This window comes from Rhinoderma darwinii, chromosome 5 (genome assembly GCF_050947455.1).
Source record: "Rhinoderma darwinii isolate aRhiDar2 chromosome 5, aRhiDar2.hap1, whole genome shotgun sequence".
Classification (NCBI taxonomy): domain Eukaryota; kingdom Metazoa; phylum Chordata; class Amphibia; order Anura; family Rhinodermatidae; genus Rhinoderma; species Rhinoderma darwinii.
The window spans coordinates 304924255-304942119 of record NC_134691.1 but is presented as its reverse complement, the minus strand read 5'-3'; positions in this window follow the sequence as shown (position 1 = coordinate 304942119).

Sequence of the window (17865 nt, the reverse complement as noted above, 5' to 3'; positions counted from 1 at the left end):
CAGGGCGACACCCGCCACATTGAAAGGGGGGCGCCACCGGGTGTGCATGCCCTGCGCCGTGGCCACTACTCGGGGCACCAGCGGGTCATGTGCCCCTCACTTACCGCACCGACCTCAATACTGGCTGCTCCGCACCTTGGCCACCGCTCATCCACTCACCCTGTCCTGCATCCTGAATGATGAGACAGACGTGATGACATCATTCAGGACGCAAGACAGGGAGGAGACACCGCACTTCCTATGCGTTTCCAGGGCTGGTGGGGACACCAAGGAAACGTATTCTGCGGCCAGCTCCAGCTCCAGCAGGCAGTGTTTCTCAGAAGTCCAGCAGGTCAGTCACTGACTTTGGGCTTTGTTTGAATGGGGGCACTGATGGGGGTCTAAAAAGGGAAATAATGGCAAATGGACAGAGGATTCAGTGCCAACTTGGTACCCATTTTCCATTTATTGCCCCTTTAGTGTCCTTCTATTCATTGCCCCCTTGGTGCTCATTTGCCATTTTGTTGCCCCTTTATTGTTCCTCTGTCACAAAAGTTTCTAAAGGCTACAGGGGCAATAAGTGGCAAATGGGCAGCATGGTGGCACTGAAAGACATTAAAGTGTTAATAAATGTCAAATAGGCACAGAAGTCAGTGCCTTCATAGTGCACATTTACCATTTGTTACCTTTTTAAACCCTGTTCAGATTATGTTAAAAGCTATGTACACCTTTGAAATCTTTTATTTATTTATTTATTTTAATAAAAATCAGTGTGTTTGGTGCAACTTTGTAATTACATTTAAGGCTTCGTTCACATCTAGAACCGATAAAAACACAGGGACATATACAAAAACACCGAAAAAGGCCATACTTACAAATGGACACAGCCAGGCCAGAAATGCTGATGAAAGGGCGAGCAGGTGCTTTAAATAATAATAGCCACTCCCACTAGTCTTGAGGGGAGTGGTGTGTGGTGCATGGGATGTGTAGTAAGAAATAATAAATGAATAGTGTGTGTGCAAGTGTAATACTATAAGTGAAATATAGGGGGCAGTAATAAATGAAGTGCCTCAATAGAAATAAATGGATAATGGGGTGCAAGTGAGTGAAACATGGAGGGAGTGGCTATTATTATTTAAAGCACCTGCTCGCCCTTTCATCAGCATTTCTGGCCTGGCTGTGTCCATTTGTAAGTATGGCCTTTTTCGGTGTTTTTGTATATGTCCCTGTGTTTTTATCGGTTCTGTTTGTGCATCAGGAACGTTCTGTTCCAGTTTAGGATTTAGGGACTCGCAAGTCTGGGGATCCTTGTCGTGGATTGCGAGCTTGCGTCCTTTTGGTCAAAATGATTACCAATACCCCAGGTATTTTTCATTATTATGTATATTCGCTTCTCTTGGACACAGCCGGGTCTTTGATGCTGGGAGAGCATGGTGTGTTGTTGTTTGGCATAGCAAGCAGGGTAGCCCGCTCTATGAATTATCAAGGCGTCACAAATAGGCTTCTACCTGGCTATACACGTTGTGCCTCATGACGTACACACTATCCCTCCATGTTTCACTCACTTGCACCCCATTATCCATTTATTTCTATTGAGGCACTTCATTTATTACTGCCCCCTATATTTCACTTATAGTATTACACTTGCACACACACTATTCATTTATTATTTCTTACTACACATCCCATGCACCACACACCACTCCCCTCAAGACTAGTGGGAGTGGCTATTATTATTTAAAGCACCTGCTCGCCCTTTCATCAGCATTTCTGGCCTGGCTGTGTCCATTTGTAAGTATGGCCTTTTTCGGTGGCTTCGTTCACATCTGCGTCAGGGCTCCGTTCAGGCGTTCCGTCAGTATGGAACCCTGACTGAAACAAACGGAAACCATAGGTTTCTGTTTGCATCACCATTGATTTCAATGGTGACGGATCCGGTGCAAAAGGTGCAAATGGTTTCTGTTTGTCTCCATGCAAGGGTTCTGTCGACTACAGTATTGCTTCCATCAAAACAACGGAACCCTTGCACAATGGAGACAAATGGAAACCATTTGCACCGTGTCCGTCACCATTGAAATCAATGGTAATGCAAACAGAAACCTATGGTTTCCGTTTGTTTCAGTCGGGGTTCCGTTCTGACGGAAAGCTCAGATGGAACGCCTGAACCGAACCCTGACGCAGATGTGAATGAAGCCTTATTAAACAATTCTTACTTTTTGAGATACAGCTGCTTTGTTTTCTGTATGTAGAGCAGCCATATCTAGCGCTGAGACCTGAATCCGTCAGATCAGTGGGACTGACGGGTTCAGTGTCAGTGGGTCCTGCGTGTCTGACAGTTCATAACTTAGATGTGATGGATAACAGGTTGATTCTGCGTGTCAGAGACACGCGGGACCCACTGACACTGAACCCATCAGTCCCACTGACCTAGCAGATTCAGGTCTCAGCACTAGATACGGCTGCTCAGTATACAGAATACAAAACAGCTGTATCTCAAAAAGTACAAATAGATTTGAATACAAATTTATTTAGAAAGTTGCACAAAACACACTGACTGATTATTTTAAAAAAAAAGAAACTAATTCAAAGGTGTGCATAGGCTTTAAAGCGGTTGTCCGGAATAAAATAAAAAAACATTTTGTGGAAGCAGCAGGAGGAGTTAAAATAAAAAAAAGAACTTATACTTACCGCTCTCTTCCCAGACGTTCCTGCGCTGGAGGCTCCCGTCAGATCTGTTCTCTGTTTGTATATACCGGTGACATCATGTTGACCGTACACCTTCGCTGCAGCTTATTAATAGCCTCAGCGTTGTTCAGCTGAGACCAGTAATAGGCTGCAGCGGTCATGTACTGTCGATGTGATGTCACCACTGCAGCTGCTCTGTGTACACACAGAACAGAGATGACAGAAGCCCCCAGCGCAGGAACGTGTTGGGGGAGAGAGGTAAGTATGAGCTGCTTTTTTATTTGAAGCCCTCTTTTAATTGAAGTTAATGGGTGTGTATAAACCATGCGACGCACACGGATGCACATCCGTGTGCGGTGCGTGATTTGCGCATCAATTCTATTAAGAAAATGTGTGTTATCTGTGGTGTTACATAGGACTGCAGGTAACATCCACTACATTATATGTAATCAGAGAGTTATCACTGTTATCTGTGGTGTTATATAGGACTGGGACTGGGACTGCAGGTAACAGCTACTACATTATTTGTACTCAGAGAGTTATCACTGTGTTATCTGTGGTGTTGCATAGGACTGCAGGCGACATCTACTGCGGTATCTGTACTGTGTATATATGTGTCTGTGTGGGTTTATTAGGGTCTGTATGTCTATATATTTACCTATATGTATTTGTATATGACCCATAATGTGTGTGTGTGTGTGTGTGTGTGTGTGTGTGTGTGTGTGTGTGTGTATCTCTCATGTGTGTTTGTGTGTCGGTGTATATATATGTATGTATATTTGCCTGTATGTCTAAATATGTGCCTCTATGTATGTACAGTATATATGTTTTAGAGTATGTGTGTGTCATATATATATGGAAAACACTGAGAACAAAGGAGTCATACACTATTGGGATGAAGTTTGCCAATGGCATAGAAAAATAAACTTTATTAGGACAATACAAATTACATACAATTTAAAATTTGACTGCAAATCCAAGACCTGTACACCTCCCAAGTGGCATGAAAGAACATAGAGGAACCACCTCTTATAAATGCAGCTACGAGAAGAAAGAGGTCTTTATAACAGATAATGCCATATCAGCTAGGGCTCAAGCAAAAAAATATAATTAAATATGATTAAGTATCAGTAAGGGCAAAAAGCCAAAATATGTAATTTGAATGAATTATATCATATATCCAGCCAGACTCATGGTAACATTCTAAGTAAATAATTATATGCTGGACTCAAGTAGTGACAAAAAAGTGCTTCCATAAGCCCACATCAAGCAAGACAGGTCTTCCCAGCAAGTAAAGCCACAAGAAGAAAAGGCAAGTAAAAAGGTATAGGGTGCAGCATAAAGTATTACTAACCCATATGGTTCCTGTAGTTCAGTGACTTCCCGAGTACGGAGAGACCCCGACGCGCGTTTCGCGTGGATGGCTTTTTCAGAGGGGTATACTATCTTCTACCTAGTCTTTCTACCTTAAATACACTGTTTAATCCAGTCAGCTGATACGGGTTGGCCAATGAGATCAACACGGCCGTGCCTGTCAGACCGAAACATCGCGAGACTCGCACACCTGACAGCCGAGTCCCCACTACGCATGCGCGGCTCCGGAAACCGCGCACGCGCACAGGAGCACAAACGGCAGACAGAGTTAGAGCCAGCGATGACGCGTATGACAGGCAGGGCCGGTATACAACATCATAGGATGAAGTAAAGGTAAGTTTAAAAGGCGGATTTTAGTGCTACGAAGTTATATACTACAGTGATTTATTTAGTGCAGATGTTATAGCACGCATTGATCCAAGAGGGTTCTCACTGGAATCAATCATAATGAGATAAGTATAAAAGAATCGATACGATAAACCGGAATCGCAAAAAAAGTAATGAATAACAGGTGAACCCCAAAGTACTGTGATCGGTTAATAAATATAATACATAGAAAGAAAAAGAAAAAGAAAAAGAATCATCAGTAAGAAATAGTCAAATCAATAGAAAAATTGAGAAATTTATATATAAATATATTGAGAGTGCACGAATACAGTCCATGTTATAATAGCATGTTTATGTTATATTATCAGCATACAATGCTCAACTTAATCAACAGTGAAAAAAAAACAAATTAGGAGAGTCCCACTCTAAAGTGGAACACATTGCGTATTTGCTCCAACCGTATCCGGGGCCATCAAAAGAGCATATAAAATAACATATATACAACAATAATGTGTTAGGGATCTGCCAGGTACTTCATCTAGGTATACTCCTGGGATTAATCAATCCACACCTGAGGCCAGACCTGTTCGACTGACACCATCTCCCACCAACCAGGGTGGCAGGCTCAGGAGTGGGAGAGCCTATCGCGGCCTGGTCTGTCGGAGTTAGCTCCGCCCCCTGTCCTTTATTACCTGCCCTGTTCTCTCCCTCAGTGCTTGTAATTCTTTTGGATTCCTGGCCCCACTGCTGCTTGCTCCAGCCTGCTTCTGCCGTGCTTCTGCCTTGCTGCAGTTCTGCTTGACCTGCTTTGCTTTGCCCCTGGCTTGCTTCTGTCTCCTTGCCCGCTTGGGTGTACTCACTTCGTCCTGGTCCTGACTGTCCGTTCGCCGCTCCGTTTCCTCGTGGCGTTCCGTGGCTACTGCCCCTTCCCTTGCATGTTCCCTGTTTGTTTTCCTGTGCACTTAGACAGCGTAGGGACCGCCGCCCAGTTGTACCTCGTCGCCTAGGGCGAGTCGTTGCAAGTAGGCAGGGACAGGGCGGTGGGTAGATTAGGGCTCACTTTCCCTTCACCTCCTTCCGGCCATTACATAATTACAAGCCCTTACCTAGTCTACCATTTCTCCTACGCTGACGCTATCATGGACCCCCTTGAGACCCTGGCCCAGCAGATGCAGGGCCTCTCCCTACAGGTCCAGGCCCTGGCCCAAAGGGTCAATCAGGGTGACGCTGCTTTAGTAGTACCCCTCACCTCACCTCTAGAACCCGACCTCAAGTTACCTGACCGGTTCTCAGGGGACCGTAAGACGTTTCTCTCCTTCCGGGAGAGTTGCAGACTGTATTTCCGCCTAAAGCCCCACTCCTCAGGTTCCGAGAACCAGCGGGTGGGTATCATCATATCCCGACTCCAGGAAGGGCCCCAAGAGTGGGCCTTCTCCTTGGCTCCTGACGCCCCTGAACTTTCCTCTGTTGATCGTTTTTTCTCTGCCCTCGGACTCATTTACGACGAGACTGACAGGACTGCCTTAGCCGAGAGTCAGCTGGTGACCTTACGTCAGGGTAGGAGACCGGTTGAGGAATACTGTTCTGATTTTAGGAAGTGGTGCGTAGCTTCTCAGTGGAACGATCCGGCCCTAAGGTGCCAGTTTAGGTTAGGATTATCTGACGCCCTGAAGGATCTGCTGGTTAGCTACCCCTCGTCTGACTCCCTTGACCAGGTTATGGCCCTAGCAGTACGACTTGACCGACGTCTCAGGGAACGTCAGCTAGAACGCTTCAGTGTGCTCCCCTCTGACTTTTCTGCGATCCCCCCCGAGGTCCCGTCTCCTCGCCCCTCCACGGAGGACTCGGAGGTACCTATGCAACTCGGGGCCTCCATGTCCCCTCGACAACGTAGGGAGTTTCGCAGAATGAATGGTCTCTGCTTCTACTGTGGGGACGACAAGCATCTACTGAACACCTGTCCCAGGCGCAAGAATAAGAAGCCGGAAAACTTCCGCGCCTAAGTGATCATCGGGGAGGTCACTTGGGCGCACAGGTATTTCCCGTTAATGTGAAACGCAATAAAATTTTGCTTCCCTTTCAGGTCTCGTTTGCTGGCCGGTTTGCCACGGGCAGCGCTTTCGTGGATTCTGGCTCATCTGCTAATATCATGTCTGTGGAATTTGCTATGTCTCTAAAGATGCCTTTTATTGATTTACCTTATCCTATCCCTGTAGTAGGAATCGACTCCACTCCCCTTGCTAATGGTTATTTTACTCAGCATACTCCTGTTTTTGAACTCCTTGTTGGCTCCATGCATTTGGAGCAGTGCTCTGTACTGGTGATGCAGGGATTATCGTCTGATCTGGTTTTAGGCCTTCCCTGGTTGCAGTTGCATAATCCCACGTTTGATTGGAATACTGGGGATCTCACCAAATGGGGTAATGAATGTCTTATGTCATGTCTTTCTGTTAACTCTATTTCTCCCCGGGAGGAGGTAAACACGCTTCCTGAGTTTGTTCAGGACTTCGCCGATGTGTTTTCTAAGGAGGCCTCCGAGGTGTTGCCCCCCCATAGAGATTACGATTGCGCCATCGATTTGGTGCCTGGTGCCAAGCTTCCTAAGGGGAGGATATTTAATCTTTCATGTCCTGAACGTAAAGCTATGAGGGAATATATCCAAGAATGCCTGGCCAAGGGTTTCATTCGCCCCTCGACTTCTCCTGTAGGTGCTGGCTTCTTCTTCGTGGGGAAGAAGGATGGTGGTCTTAGGCCGTGCATTGATTATCGTAACCTGAATAAGGTCACCGTAAGGAACCAGTACCCACTTCCTTTGATTCCGGATCTTTTTAATCAGGTTCAGAGAGCCCAATGGTTTTCTAAGTTCGATCTACGGGGGGCATATAACCTTATCCGCATCAAAGAGGGGGATGAGTGGAAAACTGCGTTCAACACACCCGAGGGTCATTTCGAATACCTGGTCATGCCCTTTGGGTTGTGTAATGCCCCTGCTGTCTTCCAGAATTTTATTAATGAAATCCTGAGAGAGTACCTGGGTAATTTTCTTGTTGTGTACCTTGATGACATACTGGTGTTTTCCAAGGACTGGTCCTCCCACGTGGAGCATGTCAGGAAGGTGCTCCAGGTCCTTCGGGAGAATAATCTGTTTGCTAAGACTGAAAAATGTGTCTTTGGGGTACAGGAGATACCATTTTTAGGGCAAATCCTCACTCCTCATGAATTCCGCATGGACCCTGCCAAGGTTCAGGCTGTGGCGGAATGGGTCCAACCTGCCTCCCTTAAGGCGTTACAGTGTTTTTTAGGGTTCGCCAACTATTACAGGAGATTTATTGCCAACTTCTCGGTCGTCGCTAAGCCTCTTACGGACCTCACCCGCAAGGGTGCTGATGTCCTCCATTGGCCCCCTGAGGCCGTCCAGGCCTTTGAGACCCTCAAGAAGTGCTTTATCTCGGCCCCCGTGCTGATTCAGCCCAACCAAGAGGAGCCATTTATTGTGGAGGTTGACGCTTCCGAGGTGGGAGTGGGGGCCGTCTTGTCCCAGGGTACCAGCTCCCTCACCCATCTCCGCCCCTGTGCTTACTTCTCTAGGAAGTTTTCGCCCACGGAGAGTAACTATGATATTGGCAACCGCGAACTTCTAGCCATTAAATGGGCTTTTGAGGAGTGGCGGCACTTCCTGGAGGGGGCCAGACACCAGGTAACGGTCCTTACGGATCACAAGAATCTGGTTTTCCTAGAATCGGCCCGGAGGCTTAATCCTAGACAAGCTCGGTGGGCACTATTCTTTACCAGATTTAATTTCTTGGTTACCTATAGGGCTGGGTCCAAGAATATTAAGGCTGATGCTCTGTCACGTAGTTTCATGGCCAATCCTCCTGAGAAGGATCCTGCTTGTATTTTACCCCCTGGTATAATCGTCTCTGCCACGGATTCTGATTTAGCTTCTGATATCGCGGCTGATCAGGGTGCAGCTCCCGGGAACGTCCCTGGGGACAAACTGTTTGTTCCCCTGCAATACCGGCTGAGGGTACTCAGGGAAAACCATGACTCCGCTCTATCTGGTCATCCTGGCATCTTGGGCACCAAACACCTCATTACCAGAAACTATTGGTGGCCTGGGTTGCCTAAAGACGTTAGGGCTTACGTCGCCGCTTGTGAGGTTTGCGCTAGGTCCAAAACCCCTAGGTCCCGACCTGTGGGCCTACTACGTTCCTTGCCCATTCCCCAGAGACCTTGGACCCATATCTCCATGGATTTTATCACCGATTTGCCTCCATCTCAGGGCAAGTCGGTGGTGTGGGTGGTAGTCGACCGCTTCAGCAAGATGTGCCACTTTGTGCCCCTTAAGAAGCTACCTAACACCAAGACGTTAGCTTCTTTGTTTGTGAAACACATCCTGCGTCTCCATGGGGCCCCAGTCAATATCGTTTCTGACAGAGGGGTACAATTTGTTTCCTTATTTTGGAGAGCTTTTTGTAAAAAGTTGGAGATTGATCTGTCCTTCTCCTCCGCCTTCCATCCCGAAACTAATGGCCAAACGGAAAGGACCAACCAATCCCTGGAACAATATTTAAGGTGTTTCATCTCTGACTGTCAATTCGATTGGGTCTCATTCCTTCCCCTTGCTGAATTTTCCTTGAATAACCGGGTCAGTAACTCGTCAGGGGTCTCCCCGTTTTTCTGTAATTTCGGGTTTAACCCAAGATTCTCCTCCGTCTCCCCTGGTTGTTCCAATAATCCTGAGGTAGAGGATGTTCATCGGGAACTGTGCACCGTCTGGGCCCAGGTTCAGAAGAACCTAGAGGCGTCCCAGAGCGCACAAAAGATTCAGGCGGATAGTAGACGTTCTGCTAACCCCCGGTTTGTCGTCGGGGATTTGGTCTGGTTGTCGTCCAGGAACTTGCGCCTTAAGGTCCCGTCCAGGAAGTTTGCTCCCCGATTTATTGGACCTTATAAGATCATTGAAGTCCTCAACCCTGTATCCTTCCGTCTGGAGCTCCCCCCATCATTTCGCATACATGACGTCTTCCATGCCTCCCTCCTTAAACGCTGCTCACAGTCCTGGTCCCCCTCGAGGATACCTCCTGTTCCCGTTCTCACCCCTGAGGGGGTGGAATTCGAGGTGGCCAAGATTATGGACAGTAGGATGGTCCAGGGCTCCCTCCAGTACCTGGTCCATTGGAGAGGATACGGGCCGGAGGAGAGGACTTGGGTACCTGCCCGTGATGTTCACGCTGGGGTATTGATCAGGAGGTTCCACCTTCTCTTCCCCACTAAACCGGGTCCCCTTAGTAAGGGTCCGGTGGCCCCTCATAAAAGGGGGAGTACTGTTAGGGATCTGCCAGGTACTTCATCTAGGTATACTCCTGGGATTAATCAATCCACACCTGAGGCCAGACCTGTTCGACTGACACCATCTCCCACCAACCAGGGTGGCAGGCTCAGGAGTGGGAGAGCCTATCGCGGCCTGGTCTGTCGGAGTTAGCTCCGCCCCCTGTCCTTTATTACCTGCATGGTTCTCTCCCTCAGTGCTTGTAATTCTTTTGGATTCCTGGCCCCACTGCTGCTTGCTCCAGCCTGCTTCTGCCGTGCTTCTGCCTTGCTGCAGTTCTGCTTGACCTGCTTTGCTTTGCCCCTGGCTTGCTTCTGTCTCCTTGCCCGCTTGGGTGTACTCACTTCGTCCTGGTCCTGACTGTCCGTTCGCCGCTCCGTTTCCTCGTGGCGTTCCGTGGCTACTGCCCCTTCCCTTGCATGTTCCCTGTTTGTTTTCCTGTGCACTTAGACAGCGTAGGGACCGCCGCCCAGTTGTACCTCGTCGCCTAGGGCGAGTCGTTGCAAGTAGGCAGGGACAGGGCGGTGGGTAGATTAGGGCTCACTTTCCCTTCACCTCCTTCCGGCCATTACATAATGACAAAAAATTATAAAATACAGTGAATTATCCCACGACGTGTAGAGACACTTGACACGATTTCAAGCAGATCCGCATAATGGGAATTAAAGTCCCACAAACAGTAAGACAGGTGTTTCAAAAATATCGATCTCGGACCAATGTGAATACATAAGGTCAGAAAATGGCCAAAGTAGAAGACTAGAAGGAGAGAAAATATAAAAATTAATAGACATACAGTTTAAAAACACAAGCATTTAAAAAATGGTAGAGGGATTATAGAAAGGGCGCAAAGCTAAGTGTCTCATTCAGACCAACAGGGGCCATTGTTCCAAGGGTGATAATCCACTTGCACTCCCTCTGAGCTAGCAATTTCTTGACATCCCCACCTCTGATACCACACATCACCCTATCTATACCCCAAGCTTTAAATGATCTTGGGTCACATGCATGATAGGTTTTAAAATGTCTGGGGATTGTTTTGAGCAATGTAAGATCTTCAATTTCCCTAGCGGCGACTATGTCGCGCACATGTTCCCTAATTCTGATCCGCAGTTGTCTGGATGTCAGACCGATATATACCTTTGAACAACCAAATGTAGCATAGTATATGACGTTCGTTGTACTACAGGATATATAGTATCGGATCTTGAACTCTCTATTGTCAATCATAGAGGAGAAATTGGATGTGCGGACCATATTTGTGCATGCCACACAGTCGCCGCATGGGTAACAGCCTTGTCTAGGCTTTTTAGATGCAAATAAATTGCATTCTCTTGGCACGTAGTGGCTTTTCACCAGCATATCTTTTAAATTCATACTCCTACGTGCTGTCATTTGTGGCTTTTTTGATAGTTTATCAGCCAGGGCAGGTTCAGAATGTAAAATTGGCCAGTGTCTTACCAATGCAGATCTCATCGCCTGCCACTGATTATTGTATGTGGTGATGTATCGAATACTAGTATCATCACTTTTTTTAGTGGCGTTCATTTTTGATGGATGTAGGATTGAGTTACGATCCGTAACCTTTGCCCTTCTATAGCCCTTCTTTATGCTTCTATGGCTATATCCCCTATCTCGGAATCTCTCCTCCAGGTCTCTTGATTGCCTCTCAAAATTTCCATTTAATGAGCAAATACGCCTCATTCTTAGGAACTGACCAACAGGGACGGCCCCAATCGTAGACTGGCTGTGGGCAGATGTGGCATGTAGCAGGGAGTTAACGGATGTCTTTTTCTGAAACACATCGGTCTGAAGACATCCTGTACTGTCCACCTCAATGCTGATATCCAAAAACTCCACCTGATGTTTATCAAAAACATAGGTCAGTTTTATATTCAAATCATTGGTGTTAAGACCCAGCATGAAATGTATGAGTTCAATCTCCGTCCCCTGCCAAATGAAAAGGACATCATCTATATATCGCATCCAGCACTGCACATGGTCAGCGGCGTGCGCACCGTCACCTAGGAAACCCTGCCTCTCCCAGAGGCCGAGAAACAGGTTCGCATATGACGGTGCACACGCCGCACCCATGGCAGTGCCCCGCTTCTGTAAATAAAAAGCGTCCTTAAAAACAAAGAAATTGTGCGTAAGAATATATTCTAATAGCTCCACAACCAGTTCACAGGTAGGGCCGTCCCAATTGCTCATCCCCAAGAAGAGGCGTACAGCGTTAATCCCATCATCATGTCGAATGCTGGTATACAGCGATTCAATATCAGCTGTCACCAGAAACATATCAGCGTCAAGGGTAACACCATCTATCCTTCTCAAAACGTCTGTTGTATCCCTAACGTGGGATGGTAAACATTCCACTAGGGGTTTGAGGTAGTGGTCAATGAATCTACAGATAGGGTCACAAAGCCCCCCAATCCCTGATACTATAGGACGTCCTGGGGGGTCTGTCATACTTTTGTGAACCTTCGGCAAAAAATAAAGCGTAGGTATCCTTGGGTATTGAACCGTAAGACCAGTAAGTATATTTTTGGGAATTAGACCTTTCTCAAAGGCTAGATTAAGAACCTTCGATAGCTCAGCTGAAAATTTGCCCACTGGGTTATATGCTAATTTTTGGTAGGTATCTTTATCCCTCAATTGTCTATACGCCTCCCTTTCATATTTATCGGTTGGCCATATCACGATGTTCCCACCTTTGTCCGCCGCCTTATAAACAACATCCTCAAAACCTATATCAGTGTGTGTGTGGTTAATTTTTGTTTGTTTGTGGAGGGCAGCAATAGAAAATCCCGCACAGGGCCCCATCCAACCTAAGGCCGGCCCTGGCTGGAAAAATCTTTTCATTTTACAAAATAGATCAGCAAGGGTCACGGGCAGAATAATCATTATCGCCCATAACAAAAACTCGAATGATGTCTCATTTAGCAATGTCCACTCACCGTAGGCAGGGTTTCCAGAAATAGGCTGTGAATATTATGAATGATAATTTAACATCCATATAATACCAAGTTTACCTCCAAATATGTCTTTTACTCTAATTCTCATAGTCTTTCAGTGCCAAAAGTGTACCATAGAAGTTGCCAATGCTACTGCTATAATGGCCTCGGTGAGAGGGGTCCTAGTCCTTGGTGGTTCCATCCTCTTTATTATTAGGTGGGGAAAACCTATGCAGCACTCTACTATGTAATTTTAGTAAACAAGCGGTGGAGAATTGGCCTAAAGGTCATGGGGGTGAAGGGGGAAACAATCCCCAAACCCTTCTGTAATCGATGGAAATACCATATTGGGTGGTACATTTTGATCTCTGTTATGGAGCCCCCTCTCTTGTGAGTAAATCACTGCTCAGCGCTCTACATATGTTTTTCTCCCAAACTCTTCTGGACACAGAGTTACCTTTACATTATCTTCTCAGGGAGCATGGCACTTCTAGTAACAGGTCAGCGCTGGCCCTGGTTTAACAGCGGAGGTGGGCCATGGTGACTATAGTCAATGCTTAGGTTTGCCAGCTGATGCCTAATGTGCACAAAAAATATATATTTTGAGTTGATGGTAAATAAAAATGTTTACCTCCTGCTTTTGTCATCACCTGATACTTCTCAGATACTTTTCATATTAATTCATTCATCTAGAAAGCCAGCTGAAGGGATAATATTAGCGTTATTGTTCCTGAAGTGTTGAATGAAAAACTGGCCAAACTGTTTATATCCAGTTGTATTAAAGGGGTTGTCTGGGATTAAAACAAATTGCCTACTTTTTCCCAGGAACAGCGCCACTCTTGTTTATGGACTGTGTCTAGTATTGCAGCTCATCTCCAACTAAAGCAATGGGGATGAGCAGCAATACCAGACACAGCCTATGGACAGGAAGCTTTTTGGAAGAAAATAAAAACTATTTTTAATCCTGGAAAATCACTTTAAGGTTTTAAATCAACGTTTAAGGTATCAAAATAATATAAATGACATAATATTACAGGTATCTCTAAAGATTATGGATTTTATAATGCATGTACGTACATAGTCAGGTTCATGTAGACCTCTTCATGTGATTGTATTTTCTTATAGTTGTTTCTTCTTGCATGCCGCGTTTCTTGCATTTTTCCATAAAGACATCTTTCTCTATTTGTAATAGTTTTTCCTCATTACCACATGTATATTATTTTTAATGTCTTCAGATATACTCAAACAAGTATTTACTTGAGAATTTTGAAAAAGATTCAGAATCAGAAATTCTTAGTAAGATGATGTTGCTTTTTGTCATAACTAGAAGATTGGACAATTTCAGGAAGAAAATGAGAGTGGCTTTTGAATAGCCTATATTTAGTAACCTGTCACGTCTACTCACCCGTCTATAGCTACAAAATGTTATTGCAAGAGACAAGTGAGTGCATACATTACAGACAACCCTGGATGTTGAGAAAGACAAATCAGAAGTGAATATGAAGATTTCCTAAAGTTTACAGACACTGCGTGGAAATAATAAAGAAAATATTACATTTAGAGGGGGATTAATAACCATTTATGTTTTATTAGATAGATTATACGGAAGAGCATTGATTTTGGTCTATTTACATTTCTGAGGAGGTATAAGTGAATTAATAATGAGAAAATAACCAGGGTTGGACTAACACACCAGAGTACCAGAAAATCCTCCAGGTTCTGACACAATAAATTGTCCAGCAGAAGAGCCCGATTTGACGTGGAACCCTTCACTTGCTGCTAGGGATGATTATTCTGGGTTGATTGACAAATAACTTATTGGAATTTATTCATTTAGAAAGAAATTAATAGTAGACATTCACATGTTCTGCATGGCTTGAAGGTAGGCCATCAAAATGTCTTTCCTTTGGTGGACTTTAGGGGACTCCAGTCTGACACTGAGTAGAATGCACCTTCGCGTTAGACTTGAGATGTCACTTCCACACTTTGAGGCTGGGTTCACACGACCATGTTACGTCCGTAATGTACGGAACGTATTTCGGCCGGAAGACCCGGACTGAACACAGTGCAGGGAGCCGGGCTCCTAGCATCATAGTTATGTACGACGCTAGGAGTCCCTGCCTCGCTGCAGGACAACTGTCCCGTACTGTAATCATGATTACAGTACGGGACAGTAGTTCCACGCAGAGGCAGGGACTCCTAGCGTCGTACATCACTATGATGCTAGGAGCCCGGCTCCCTGCACTGTGTTCGGTCCGGGTCTTCCGGCCGAAATACGTTCCGTACATTACGGACGTAACATGGTCGTGTGAACCCAGCCTTAGAGTCAGGAATTGCTAGTGGACCTTAGAAAAGTCTTAAGCTGCCCATAGACGTAACAATAGCTCGCCAGATATGGTAATGATTGATGGAAACGTCTGTTTAACAATTATTGGACATGCTGTCAAAACTAGTAGAGGGTCAAAAACATCCCCCTTAGAACAATACCATTTTTTTTTATGAAAATGGGAACAATGATAAAAATTATTGTGACACTTGTATATAAATTTTAAAAAAATTAAATGATTATCTAATCAATCTGAACACCTAAGGCCAGTCAGAGAAATGTTATACGAGTCCAAAAATGGACTACTAAAGCATGAATGAATCTTTCATGTGTCACAGACATTGGTCCTCATTCATCAAAACTGTCTAACAGATAACTGGCCTTGTTGCCCATAGCAACTAATCACAGAGCAGTAAGAAATGACAACTGAGCTCTGATTGGCTGCAATGGGCAAAAAAAACAAAAAACAGTTTTCTGTTAGACAGTTTTGGCAAATGAGGACTTCCGTAATTCAGAGGCACCCTATGGCGGCACAGAGCTCTGTAGTACGAGCCGCAGCGATTCCATGAGACTCCATATACAATTCTTTGCCATGTGCATGAGGTCTTCATGGCCTAAAGCAATAGTTGTTAATTGATAATAACCACTGCTATCATGACTGACATCTATATCTTCAGACTGTGGATGGTTTTGTGCACACAGGAAGCTTTTATTATTATTTCTTTATTTCTGTTACTTATATAGCGCCAACACATTCTGCAGTGCCATACAGAAGTTGTCCTCACTTGTTGTCCCCAATGGGGCACACAATCTATATAGCCTATGCGTATATTTTTGGACTGTGGGAGGAAACACATGCAAACACAGGGAGAACATATAAACTCCATGCAGATGTCCTTGGTCAGATTTTAATCCAGGATTCCTGTGCTGCAAGGTAAACGTGCTAACCACTAAGGCTTCGTTCACATCTGCGCCAGAGTCCCTTTCCGATGTTCCGTCATTTTGGCGGAATCAATATCTTAGTCGACTACGCTATTGATTCCGTCAAAACTACGAAACCCTTGCACAACGGAGATAAATGAGAACCATTGGCACCGGATCCGTCACCATTGAAATCAATGATGGAAACGGAAACCTTTGGTTTCCGTTTGTGTCAGTCAGGGTCCCGTTCTGACGAAAAGGGACCCTGGGGCAGATGTGAACGAAGCCTAAGTCACCGTGTCATCATCATAGTAGTGACTGTTCTCAATTAGACTGTGATCATCGAAAGTCATAGACATAGAAAGACGTGCTTCACTTGTAAGCAAGTCAGATCATTGCTGTATCTCAGAGGATGGACCCGGCCTAACTTTCTAGGAAATACGCTGGATATGAATGTTGCACTTTAGACTAAAGTCTTTTTTTCATGGTGGCCTTTAAACTTGTTCTTTTCTGGATGACTAATCTGCGGGAGTACAGTGTTCATGAAGCGGCTATCACATCCAGTGAATATTAGCAGATTGTAACCCCATTTGAATTCCAATAATCTGGTTGAGTTCAATTGTAAGTGGAGGAGGAGCTGTTATCAGATAAAGGCTACAGGGGTTTGTCATTTAAATACCGGATGCTAGAATAAAATGTTACATAACACAGTAGGACACACACACACACAAATATATCAATATGTATATGTATATCAATATATATATATATATATATATATATATATATATATATATATCCCGACCAGTCATAATATTTAAAGAACCTGCCTAATATTGTGTAGGTTCTCTCTGACCCCTCAAGACATGGACTCCACAAGACTTTTGAAGTTGTCCTGTGGTATCTGTCACCAAGGTGTAATCAGCAAATCCTTTATGTCCTGTAAGTTGTGAGGTGAGGTCTCCATGGATCGGACTTGTTTCTCCAGCACATTCCACACGAGCCAAGTCAAAACCTTGAACTATTCTTCATGTTCTTCAAACCATTCCTGAACCAATTTTGCAGTGTGGCAGGGCGCATTATCCTGCTTAAAGAGACCATTCCTATTAGGGAATACTGTTACCATGAAGGGGTGTAATTGGTCTGCAACAATGTTTAGATAGATGGTAGTTGCAAAAAGTAACATACACGTAAATGCCAGGACCCAAGGTTTCCCAGCAGAACATTACCCAGAGCATCACACAGCCTCTGCCGGATTGTCTTCTTCCCATAGTCCATCCTGGTGCCATCTCTTTCCCTGGTAAGCGACGCATATCACTGGCCATCCATATGATGTAGAAGAACATGTAATCCATCAGACCAAGCCATCCATTCCATTGCTCCATAGTCCAATTCTGATGCTCACGTGCCCATTGTAGGCACTTTCGGCGGTGGGCATGGATCAGCATGGTACTCTGACTGGTCCGCAGCCCTATATGCAGCAAGCTGTGATGCACTGTGTGTTCTGACACCTTTGTATCATAGCCAGCAGTAACTTTTTTAGCAATTTGTGCTACAGGAGCTCTTGTGGGATCAGGCCGGACAGGCTAGCCATTACCCACAATGCCCATCAATGATCTTTGGGCACCCATGACCCTGTTGCCAGTTTACCGGTGGTCTATCATTTGACCATCCTTTTGGTAGGTCCTTAAGGGCATGACCAGATGTGGCGTATTTTTTCCGCCACTGTCCGCATCAATGCCGCACATAATCTGCCTAAAATGGGCATTAAATTGATGCGGATTATCCATTGCGTATTGAGGTGAAAGTACTTTCCCTTCTCTCTATCAGTGCAGGATAGAGAGAAGGGACAGCCCTTTCCCTAGTAAAAGTACAAGAAATTCATACTTACCTGGCCGTTGCCTTGGGGACGCGTCCCTCTCTTGACATCTAGCCCGACCTCCCTGGATGACGTGACAGTCCATGTGACC